We start from the raw sequence: 12,202 nt of genomic DNA, 5'->3' as shown, positions 1-12,202 counted from the left end.
TCAAGAAAAAGGGCACCTTAGGAACTTCATAAATACCAAAGTAGCACTCCAAAAAATTTTAGACAATATCCTAGGAAAAGACAATGAGGATCACAACCCCAGGAAGCCCAGAAGAATGAATCCATTGAACGTGACAAGAAATTAAACGCAAAGAGGGAGAATCCAAAAAAAAGAAAAAGTCATGACAAGGATAAGTCAATACATATCAGTTATGACCATCAATGTTAATGGTCTCAATTCAGCAATCAAAGGAAATATACTGGCAGAATGGGTCAAGAAGCAAGATCCAACAATATGTTGCAGCTGGGAATTTAGCTCAGTGGTTCTACCACCTGCCTTGCAAGCATACAGTCCCAAGTTCAATCCCCAGTACCAAAACAAAACAAAACCAAAAAAATATGTTGCATACAAGAAGCACACTTAATTCCAAAACAAACTCATAGACTGAAAGTTAAAGAATGGAAAACAATATTCCATGCAACAGGAACCTGAAAAAAAGCAGGAATAGCAATCCTCTTTGCAGATCAAATGGATTTAAACTGACATTGATTAAGAGAGACAAAGAGAGACAATACACCTTGTAAAGGGAACAATCCAAGAGGAAGAGATGACAATTGTAAATATATATGCACCAAACAATATGCTCTCAACTATAAGAAAAAAAAACACTAATGGACAAGAAAAATCAAATAAGTGCTAATACAATAGTATTGGGGAATCTCAATACCCCACTGTCACAAATAGATAAATCAACTAGAAAAACAATAAAAAATGAAATACTAGAACTCAATTAAACTCTTGAACAAATTAACTTAACAGATGTTTACAGAGTGTTCCAAGTCACAAAATCAGAATACACTTTCTTTTCACCTGCACATAGGTCATTCTCCAAAATAGACCACATACTTGCTCATAGAACATGTTTAAGTAAGTACAAAGGATTGAAATTATCCCCTGTATATTATCAGAATATAGTGCTATGAAATTGGAGATCAATAGCAAGAATTTCATAAACACATGGAAAATGAACAATAATTGTTGAACAACCAATGGGTCACTGAGGAAATTAAACAAGAAATCACCGAGTTCCTACAATTAAATGACAATGCCAATACAACATACTGGAATCTATGGGACACAATGAAAGCAGTCTTATGAGGGAAATTCATAGCAGTGAATACTCATATTAGGAAAACAGAGTGAGCCCAATTACACAACCTAATGCTGAATCTCAAGATTCTAGAAAAAAAGAGCAGGACAAACCCAAAGCTCATACAAGAGAGGAAATTATAAAGATCAGAGAAGAAATCAGTGCAATAGAGGCTAAGAGAATTATACAAAAAATATCAATGAAGCAAAGAGTTGTTCTTCAAACAAATAAATAAAATTGACAAACCCTTAGCCAACCTTATCAAAAAAAGGAAAGAAAGGGCCAAATTAGGAATGAAATTAGGAATGAAAAGGGTGAATGCAATTAGCAATTAAAAGGGTGAAATTACAACAGACCCAGCAGAAATCCAGAGGATCATCAGTACCTACTTTGAGAACCTATACACCAATGATATGGAAAACAAAGAAGAAATGGACAGATTTCTAGATACATATGAATTACTAAAGTTGAATGAAGAAGGCCTAAAGATTCTAAACAACCCAATATCAATGAATGAAGTTGAGAACATAATTAAAATCTTACCAACTAAGGAAAGCCAAGGGCCTGATGGTTTCATTACTGAATTCTACCAGACATTCAGAGATGATCTCTTGACACTACTGTTTAAACTCTTCAATGGAATTAAAAAGGAAGCAATACTTCCATATTCATTTCTGGAAGCAAGCATCACATTGATCCCCAAAGTAGAGAAAGACCCAACCAAAAAAGATAACTATAGGCCAATCTCACAAATGAACATAGATTCAAATATCCTCAAAGAGATACTGCCAAACAGAGTGCAGAAGACCATCAAGAAGATTATACGCCCTGACCAAGTGGGATTCAACCCAGAAATGCAGGGATGGTTCAACATATGCAAATCAATAAATGTATTACACTATATTACTAGAGCCAAGGACAAAAACCAATGATCACTTCAACAGATGCAGAAAACCACTGAGCTAAATCCCCAGTCCCTTCAGTGTATTTTTTCTACATTTTTGTTATTTTTAACTTTAAAAAGTTATTTTTTTAAGGAATGTAAGAATGTGGTGCTTTATGGAAAGTAGTTGTCTTGCTTTCATTGTCATTCAACTCACATATAATACAAAATTTACAACTGGGTTAATGCTTTTAGTAACCAGAGTTGTGATATTTCACAATATAACACAATATATGATAATATATGATTGTAATATATGTAAATAATGTAGGTAAATAATATATGTACATAATGTAGACCAGGTAAATCCGTCCATTAGGCATTTCAAAAGACTTTAAAATGTATTTCATTAATTTTAATGTAAATTTTTATCTGATGTAAAATATTCTTGTATACAAGTCATGTATCCAGCTAGAATATTAAAAATATGGTTTGCAATATCTTAACAGTCATCTTCTCTGTTATAGATAACAAATCTGTATTTTCATTAAACCATGATAATTAAGCACTATCAAATTAGAAGCCTTATGATTTGTGATGTTAGAGAGTAATAGGAGGGCAGAAAAATAAAAATTTTCATACTTAGGTCAAAATTCTAATAATCTTTAAATTATACAGTGTATTGATCTCATTCATATTTGGAAAAGTTCACCATGTAAGTCTCTATAATGGAAGTCCTTTTTGTTTATGAGCTATCAAAAAACAAAACAATGCAAATTTAAAAGAATTCAATTCTTTTCTTTTTCTTTTTTTCTTTTTTTTTGGTACCAGGGATCAAACTCAGGACTTTGCACTTGAGAGGCAGCAGCAGTGCCACTGAGCTACATCGCTGGCCCTAGAAGAATTCAATTCTCAGGTTAACGTTAAATAGATTTGAGAGTATAGGAATAAATTCTGTTCATGCAGAAAAGTTTTAAACTATGACTCTAGAACCAGGAATCTTTGGGAGTAAGGTTGGGTACAAAGAACACAATGATGAAAAACTTGGGCTTTAGGGGCAGAGATTTAGCTCAGTGGTGCTGTGGCCGCCCGGAGTACCAAAAAACTAAAAAACAAAAACAAACAAAAAATACTTAGGCTTTAAAGCCAGTCAGACAACTTGGATGTGCAGTCTAGCCTCCCTAAGTATTTGCTTTTTTAATAAATCTCTTATTTTCTTGATCTGTAAAATAGGAATAACAAATTTTAAAAGCCTACTTTACTGGTTTTGTAAAGTTTTGAGAAGCTGTGCACAACACATTTAAAATAATGCCCTACACTAAGTGTTCAGTAAGTGGTGGTGAACTGAAGTGATATCATAGAAACAGGCATTTGCACAAATTTAAAAAAAACTTTTTATTTTTTAGTTTTTATTTATTTTTTAGGGGTACTGGAGATTGAACCTAGGGCCTTCACTGTCAGGTACATTCTAGCCTACATACTTTTTATTTTGAGAAAGGGTCTTGCAGTGTCACTAAATTGCCCATGATGGGCTCACACTTCCAATTCTTCTGTGTCAGCCTTCCAGAGTCCTGGGATTTCAGGTATGCACCATCACGCAGTAGAAAAATGAATCTTATAATTCAGTAAGTTTTACTTTTAGTTGAACGTTTACTAAAAGTAGAAACTTTTAGTTTTCAAGCTAGATTAGATCATTAGACTATCAATTTTTCATAAATTTATTATTCAACACATACTATTTTTAAAAAATTGTGTTCACTGTCTCTGATTCTCTAAGATTGTATGGAATTATATGATAAACCATAATGAAGAATAAATTTAAAAACTAAGAATATGCAAAAAAAATTTAATAATTTTAATGAAAAATAAAGGAAAGAACATTTGCCAGAAAAAGTAAAACAAAAAATATTATAACTATAATACTGTGTGTGTGTGTGTAGCTGAAATGATCAAACTAGTAAATATAAGATTTTAAGACATGTTTAAATCAAATACTCCTGTGAGCTGGTTTCTTCTCAAATTTTTTTTTTTTTTTTTTTGGTACCAGGGATTGAACTTGGGACCTTGTTCTTGCAAGGCAGGTGGTGGAACCACTGAGCTAAATCCCCAGCCCACAAATTATTTTTTAAAAAAGTAAATACTGTGTGTATTTATTAGTGCACCAAATTCCTACTAGATTACTCAGGACAATGGATTATTAAAATTAAGACTAATTTGCTTACCCTGAACATAATAGTGGAAGTAAACTTTAAGTGAAATGCTTTGAGTAACCATACCTAGTACACAGAACATTAAACTATAAAATTCACTTGCTTCTTGTCCAGTTTTGCCACTACCATGTGAACTGAAGGAAATGACTTGTTTGTCTGTGTTTGATTATTGGTAAATGTAGATAATCATGTCTTTCAATCTAACTTTCAAGACCCTTGCAAAGGGTCAAATTGGGTTATAAAAGTGAGGATAACCAAAGTAATGTAAGCTATCAAAGATGACAACAGTGGAAGAGTCTATTAAATAAACAAAAAAGGAGTTGATTTTTCCAATAATTTCAATTTGGTTAAATTTGTATATCTATATTGTCTATGTAACAATACATTTCTGTTTATCCAAAAACGCAGAATTATTTTTTAAAAATTTACCTATTTGTTTGGCATTTTGGAATTATTAGAGGCATGGAGTTTTATTTCAAAATTCTCCACTAATAGCTTTCATCTATCTTGTATAAATTTTAAAAACAGGACATTAATTTTTGAAATATTGTGAAGATTAGCATGCCTCTTTTTATTAGTTCATTTTTAAGGTAAAAATTTCAATCCTGCATTTGTTGAAATCTTAAAGTCTAGTTTACTCTTAATTTTTTATCATTGTCTTCAGAAAATATTATTGGGTATTAACAATGTGAGGTCTTTCACTGGACACAAAGAAGAATTATGCATGATCTCTATCCTCAAGATCTCATAGCAGGGGTAGTAGACAATCAATTACAATATAGTATAGGTAGAGCTAGGGTAGGGATATTCATGGAGTTTTTGGAAGCACTAAATCAAGGCTTAAAACTCAAGACTAAAAATCCTGGGAAGTAGCACCTGACTGGAGGCATGAATAGGCTAGACAGGTCAGTTGCATGACAGACAGAGCCAAGGTATTTACAGCAGACCATAAAACATGTTGTGGGGAGGAGATGGGAGAAGAAAAAACATACATTCAATCAATTCAGTGTGACCAGCATGGTGAACTGGAGATGGAAGATATTTGAGTGCTAAGAAAATGCATTTAGAAAAGTTACCAGGCCCCATGTGATAAAAAGCTTTTACAATTCAAAGGTCTTTGAACATCTCACTTTGGGATTTAAAAAGATTTTGAGCCAAAGAGGTATATGATGAAATTGGTTTTGGAAAGGCAGCTATGCTTGTGATGTGGAGAAAGAGCTTGAAGGGAAGGAGGGCTACAAGGGAGGGCAACTGAAAGGAGGACTCTGAATTCTGAATATGTTCATTACAAAAAACAAATCTTAAAATATTAAGTAACCAACCCCTAATCACACAGCTAGTAATTAATAGGATGGATTTAATACAAAGCTCTCTGTAAGTCTTAAAACTTGTGCACTGGGGCTGGGGATTTACCTCAGTGGTTTCGCCACCTGCCGCACAAGTGCAAGGACCTGAGTTCAATCCCAGGTACCAAAAAAAAAAAAAAACTTGCGCACTTAAGGACCAGGCAGCCTGTCTCTCACTAAAGAAGGTAATATGACCAGTCCTAAGCATTTTGAGAGTATGTAGTAACAAAACAGCAAAGAAAAAGCAATGACACTCTCAGGACTACATCGTGAAAATCAAGCACAGAGTGAGCAATTATCCAGTGAATTAAGGACCATCTGGATAATCCTGGCAGAAGCAGATTTAGTGCCTGAGTCATTCAAATAATTGTGCAAACAATGTGCCCTGCTCTGGCTGAGTAACCTGGTCATTAATATCTTCTACAGTACATTTTTCCCCGTGGCACTTTTAAAATGGATAATAGTAGCTCAGAAAGAATTAAGGTACTAGTCAGTTCATGGAAGAGCCACATAAAGAATAATGGGATTCTAATACTATAAGTGTATTTTCTGTGTCCCCAGGAGACATTTCACATTGGGATATACATATGATATACATAAGTCAAATCTCCCTTCAAAGAGGGAACTGTATCCAGTGTTAGCTTCCTCAGGTATGTGTTTTGTATTCAATTCTTTGTTAGGTGACGGAAAGTTTTCAGAGTCGTGAAGGTACAATAGATAGTAATGCAATAGATTTATAAATTAAAATAAAGTTGTAAAATTCTGCACATCAGAAAGTATTTTCAAAAAGGCAGAAAGCTGAGAAAACTGTTTATTACAGATGTCAACTATTGTTATGATGTGGAGATTTCCTATTATATGAAGAAAATATGAACACTCCAATAGTCAAATGTAATCCACAGATTAAGAAATAAAAAGCCAGGGCCAGGGATTTAGCTCAGTGGTTCCAGCGCCTGCCTTGCAAGCGCAGGGTCCTGAGTTTGATCCCCAGTACCAAAAAAAAAAAAAAGAAAAAGAAATAAAAAGCCAATAAATACATTCCTTGAACTCATCTGAAACTAGAAATATAATTTAAAAGAATTACTACACACACTATTTCTACTATCAAAATAGTCGGTTTTTAAGTCATAATACCAGTGTTAATGAGAGTAGTACTGTATTGCCAAATTTATACACCTATCTTGTAGCATATAAATGTGTGCATACATTTGGGGGGAAGTAATTTGTTGGTATTAGGTGGCTATAGTACTTGTACTTTTTCCCTAGTAACCTTGAACATGTTCAAGGAAATGATCAAAAATGAAAAAAAAATTAAAGTACGTTTATATTCAATTTGTTAACTCTAAAACTGGAAATCCTCTGAAGGCACTATCTCTATAGCAGAAAATTTGGAACCCATAAAAATGTCTAATAATATTTAATGGAATAAATATTTAGGGTATGATATAAATTTTTTAAAAAGCTAAATAAAAAAGAATATTCACTATAAACTCAAATCTGCATATGGAAAATCCCTTTGTATATTCATAACAACAAGACTGGAAGAATGAGAGTGTGTATCTCTACATGGAGTTTTCTTTATTTCCATCTTTAAAATGATTCTGCATTTCCTTGTAATCATAAAATGTTACTGAGGTCGGGGATTTAGCTCAGTGGTTCTACCGCCTGTCTCACAAGAGCAAGGTCCCAAGTTTGACCCCCAGTACCAAAAAATAAAAATTAAAAAAAAGAAAATGCTACTTTTGCTTCATATTATTTTTAATAAGTAGTCATACACTTTTAAATGCAATTGCACACAATAAGTCATTCATACAACCATAGTGAAATAAACGTCCCATCCTCCTTCTGCTACATTTCCAAGGTCACATAAAGTTCTGTTCGTACAAGTTGAACCTAAGTGTCACTTTTTCCAAATTCAGAGCTCCTTAAGATGTGAATTAAAGTGTAGTGAAAGTCTCAAATCAAAGTAGAAACAGTAATGGAAATTTGAAATACATCATATACATAATACCATGTGGCATCTTAGATTAAAGCAGAGAGATGGATACATTGCTTATTGCACTAATCCAAGCATTAATCTAATAACAGATGAAACAGGCACTGGAGAAAACACAGAAGGATGCAAATTATAGTTAAGATAAAAATGAATAAATTAATTACTGAATAGATGGTAGACAACCAGGGGTAGAAGAAAAAGTCTAAAGAACTAAGCACAAGCCAGAAAGCTTAATAGATATAGCATCTATTGGTAAAAGTGAGTGTAGAGGTAATGGCTAGTGATGGGAAAAAGCAGAGAACATTTTTGACTGTGTATATTATCTTTACCATAAACAGTACTTCTAGCAATGTTTTTGTTGTTATTGTTATTATTTTGGGGGGGGGGTTGGTACTGGGGATCAAACTCAAGTCCTTGTGCTTGCACAGTAGGCAGTGAAACCACTGAGCTAAATCCCCAGCCCCTAGCAATGTTTATTATTTACAAATAATTATTATAGGCCAATCACTATTTTCAATATTCTACGTGCATTAACTCACTTAATGTATATTTTTAAAAAATCCTCTACCTGAGAATGTAGCCTGGTGCTAGAGTGCTTGCCAAACATTCATTAGGCCCTGGGTTCAATCACCATTACCATAAAAACAAATGAAAACCCTCTAAAACAAGTGCTATTATAAACTCCAGTTGACTAGTTGACATTCATTTGTCTGCACAATGATATGTAAATATTAGCACATGTAGGCTTGCTTCAAAAGCCTCTGTTCTTGGTATCTAGGATAGTATTTTGGAACAGCTAATGAGGGAGATTTTAGGAATAGAAATGGAGAAGGAAATTTTATTTCCAATAAAATAGTAAATTGACATCAATGTGGGGCAAGAGGAGATGGGAGGGAGACAAAGAATAGAGGGCTAGAAAAGAGAAAAATTGATATCAGAGCATTGGAATATCAAGAAGTAAAATTTCAAGGGGGAAAAGGACCATATGGAAAATGACAGGTCAGAAGGGAAAACAAACACTAATTAAAAAACTAAACATTGGTTTTGAAGAGGAAGAGTTCACTGATGACTTAGGATAGGTTTAATGACATGAGGTTGATGACAGCCAATTTATAAGGAGAAAAGAATGGAGATGAAGCCATTTGCTAATTTATTTTATAATAAGGTACAGTATATGGCATGTTTTGTATAGAGAAATACAAGTAGGTGTCTTGTTGGTTGCAATGGGTGCAAGATATGAAAGAATGTAGGGAAGAACCAGTACAGAGTCATCACCACTATTAGAAAATTGAATCAAGCAGTGGAAGGATATAGAAACACCTCACATTATCCATTACTCATCACAGAGAGGACAGTGGAGCCTCAAATTTCCATAGTTTCCAGTGCTAGCCTTCTATAAATAAATTACTCCCAAATGATTGCAGCACCCATCCATATAATCCCTTATGGTGATGCTTTTCAGCAAGCACTTTTTTGGTTCTTAGAACTGTGTTCCATGCAAATAAGTGTACAGAACACAATAGAGTTCCATGTGATGAGGTATTAGTATTCTTCTTCAAAGTACTTGCTGTCTAATGGAAAACAAAACAGGTATGCAAACAAGGTTAAGCAACAAAAACATGACCAACTGTGATAAGGTTTCCAAATGAAAGTTATCTACTAGAGAGGAGAGGTAACTCTGTGATCGAACCACGAATGTTAAAAATGCATGTAGTTGATACAGATCAATGTATTATAACTAATAGTAGCTCCATTGGTGACCCACTAGGGAAACATGTATACATGTTGTAGAACTTTCACAGCAACCTAAAAACTCAATGCTACTTACTACCCTCCTTTTACAAACAAAGAAACTGAAACCCTAAGAGCGTAACCAATTTGCCCCAGATCATATAATCAGGCAGTTACAGAGCCAAAATTAAAAGCCAACTTCCTCTGCCTGTGATGGCAGACTAAATCGTGTATCTACAAAATAATATGGTGGGCCAGGGATTTAGCTCAGTGATTCCACCACCTTCCTCGCAAGCACAAGGTCCCGAGTTTGATCCCCCATACCAAAAAAAAATATATATGGCACATTATACTTATGTTCTAGAAAGTCAGAATTGAATTTTCTAGGAATATATATAAGATCTGAACTGAAGAAACTCAGTGTATATTGTTAACAGTATCAACGTTGTTGGGAAGCTGAACGGTATTCTACTTGAAGAAAAATTGCTATGCATTATAAATACACAGTAGTTTATTGCAATATTAAGTTTGATGATTTTAGAAGACTTGAGGCACATCACATGTGTCTTCCAAATCTCAATTTTTCTCATGTGTAACAATGGAAATGTTATTTTATCATCAGGAATAAATAATTACAGGCAGTAGGAAAAATAAATACAGGTACATCTATAAAATCAAAGTAATAAGGTATGAAAATAAGTATGATATGAAACTGCAGCATGAATTTAAATAAGTCCACAAGAAAATTTTGTGCAAAGAGATATACTACCAAAATTATCCCTGGAAGATTCTAACAGTTACATAATTAGGAATCCTAGAAAGTGGGTGGGTCCTTTTCAAGACCTCCAAATACTGCTAGCTGTAAATTACCACCCAGGTACATTTACTCCCAAATAACCAAGGTACAGCCATAAGCAGATAATTATGCTCTGATGAGTTTAATAAAATATCCCAGATAGGGCATGTATTTATCTGACGTATGTTACACTTCATGGTGCTTAGGTTCATATGCACACTGTGAAACTGAAAAATGTAAGGAAATGGATGATAAGATAGCACTCTAAGAATAAATTCAAAATAATATTTCAAAATATTGATCTTTATGTGGGTTGCAGAAATTATTTCATGCAGGGTTTCGTCAGTTGAGTGCCTTTTCTCTGGCTTTTCCCCCAATGGAGAATTTGATTCTCTCTCGTCCCTCCCACTCAGCGCTTGCAGATTGCTGTAGAAGGACAAGGCAGCCTGCTCAGCAGCAGGGAAGCCAGGCTGGGTGTTCAGGAGCTATATATAGCTCCACCTTGGAGATGTGCACGCGCTAGCACACATACAAATGCCCATGCTGGATTTGGCATGAAAAAAATAAATATGAAGAAAGGTTGCAGCTCTCCCTTCTTTTCTCCTTCCCATCAACCTAATTTTTCAGGAATTTTCAGAGCAGGGTGCAGCCTGCAGTCTCTGAAAGAGATGCAGTGTCTGGTTTCTCTGCAATTCTTCCTACTGCTCTCAGCAGTCTGTCTCCAGAAGCAAGAGGCACTGGGCCAACATCTACTACCCCGATGCCATCACCCAGGGTGGCTGCCTCTCGTCATTCTGGAGTCCATCCGGGCACAGTCATTGGACTCTGGGAATCCCTGAGACCAAACCCATCTTTCTGAAACTAGGTGAGGCGGTGATTCCCAAAAGAAAACACCCGGTAGGAGAGAAGAGGCAAAGCCTGCTGCTGTCTCTGCCCTTCTCGGTCTGCAGCAGGTCCCGGAGAAGGGCTTGTGCCTTCTCAATAGAGGCGTAATTAATCGGAAAAGGCCTTCCAGTTGCAGGAATTCCTCCCCAACCCCCACTCCTGAAGAGAGCTAGTTCTTCGCAGAGGAGCCCGGAGGCAGCACGTCCTCCCCGCCCTCGCTGCAATCACCCCCAGCTGTAGCCTGGACACGCGAGTCCAGACCGAAGGTGTAGCGCAGGGAAGAGGAGGGTCCGGACGGGCGTGGAAAGGACAGGAGCTCTGGTGATCTGAGACCCCTCGTGTCGACCTCTGCCGGGTCCACACGGCATCCCTAGGCGAGTCGCCGGCGGGGACAGCCGCAGCCCACAGATGAAAGTTGAACAGCAGAGCCGAGGCTGAGTCCCCTCACCTGGGGCACTGCAGCCCTTCCCGACCCGTCGCCCCTAGGCTCCCGCATCCCTCTGGCACCGGCAACCTTAACCCAGTCCTTCCTTCCGTACTTCAGGAACAGAGCTGCAGCGACCACGGGAGATTTGGGGTAACAAGGGCGGGGCAGGGGGAAGGGGTAGGGAGGCTACGGGTTGGAAACACACATTCTTTATTTGCAAAGAAGGGAAAGTCCTGCCTCCTACCTGTTCCCAGCTCCTGCTCGCCTTGGCGCGGCACAGCTGGACCATAGCCTACAGGTTTCCCACTTCCGCGGCAGACACCTGGGAGCGCATCTCTCACCAGCGCCCCTCCTCGCCTCGGCGGAGCCCACCGAGGTACTTGACAGCAGACGCCCGGCCTCGGAGAGCGGCGATTGGGCCCGCGGGGAAAGTGGGGCGGGGCCGGGGAGAAACTCGGCTCTCTGATTGGACGTCAGAGATATCACTCTCACTGACCAGGGCTTGTTGCGGACCCGGGTGGCTGATGAACCCAACCGCAAAGGGTCTCTGCAGCCAGTGGTGCCAAAACCGCAGCCACTCGGTCAAGGACCCCAAGGAGGACAGAAATCGCCTTGAGGACTTGTCACTTGAGGTCCCAAGAGGGAGGGAGGGGCTTGTCATAACCAGACGCCCCACACTTCCCTGAGCTTTCCTGAAGGGACCATCTGCTCAGGGAGATTTGACAGGCGAAAATATCAGAGGCAGTGCTCCGACAGAGCAGCATGAACTCGGCTAGGA

At 37.2% G+C, this 12,202-nt stretch overlaps 1 protein-coding gene across 7 annotated transcripts in view; it reads right to left on the bottom strand.

The window, feature by feature from the left end:
* The window catches only part of Cntn1 (contactin 1), a 446,523-nt gene extending 434,690 nt beyond the window's left edge, over positions 1-11,833 (bottom strand). For 4 of the 7 annotated variants that reach the window (XM_087199969.1, XM_087199967.1, XM_087199965.1 and 1 more), the window contains exon 1: positions 11,669-11,812. The gene's annotated coding sequence lies outside the window, so the exon portion shown is untranslated. Of the gene's footprint in view, positions 1-11,668 lie in introns of all 7 variants that reach the window. The other 3 variants (XM_004874004.4, XM_087199964.1, XM_087199970.1) reach the window with 3 other exon arrangements.
* Positions 11,834-12,202: the final 369 nt, after the last annotated feature.

This window comes from Heterocephalus glaber, unplaced genomic scaffold (genome assembly GCF_053883595.1).
Source record: "Heterocephalus glaber isolate CG9 unplaced genomic scaffold, H.glaber_assembly_v1.0 deba00001733, whole genome shotgun sequence".
NCBI classification, from domain to species: domain Eukaryota; kingdom Metazoa; phylum Chordata; class Mammalia; order Rodentia; family Bathyergidae; genus Heterocephalus; species Heterocephalus glaber.
Note: the sequence above shows the minus strand (reverse complement) of the source record. Positions and strands in the feature narration are given on the sequence as shown.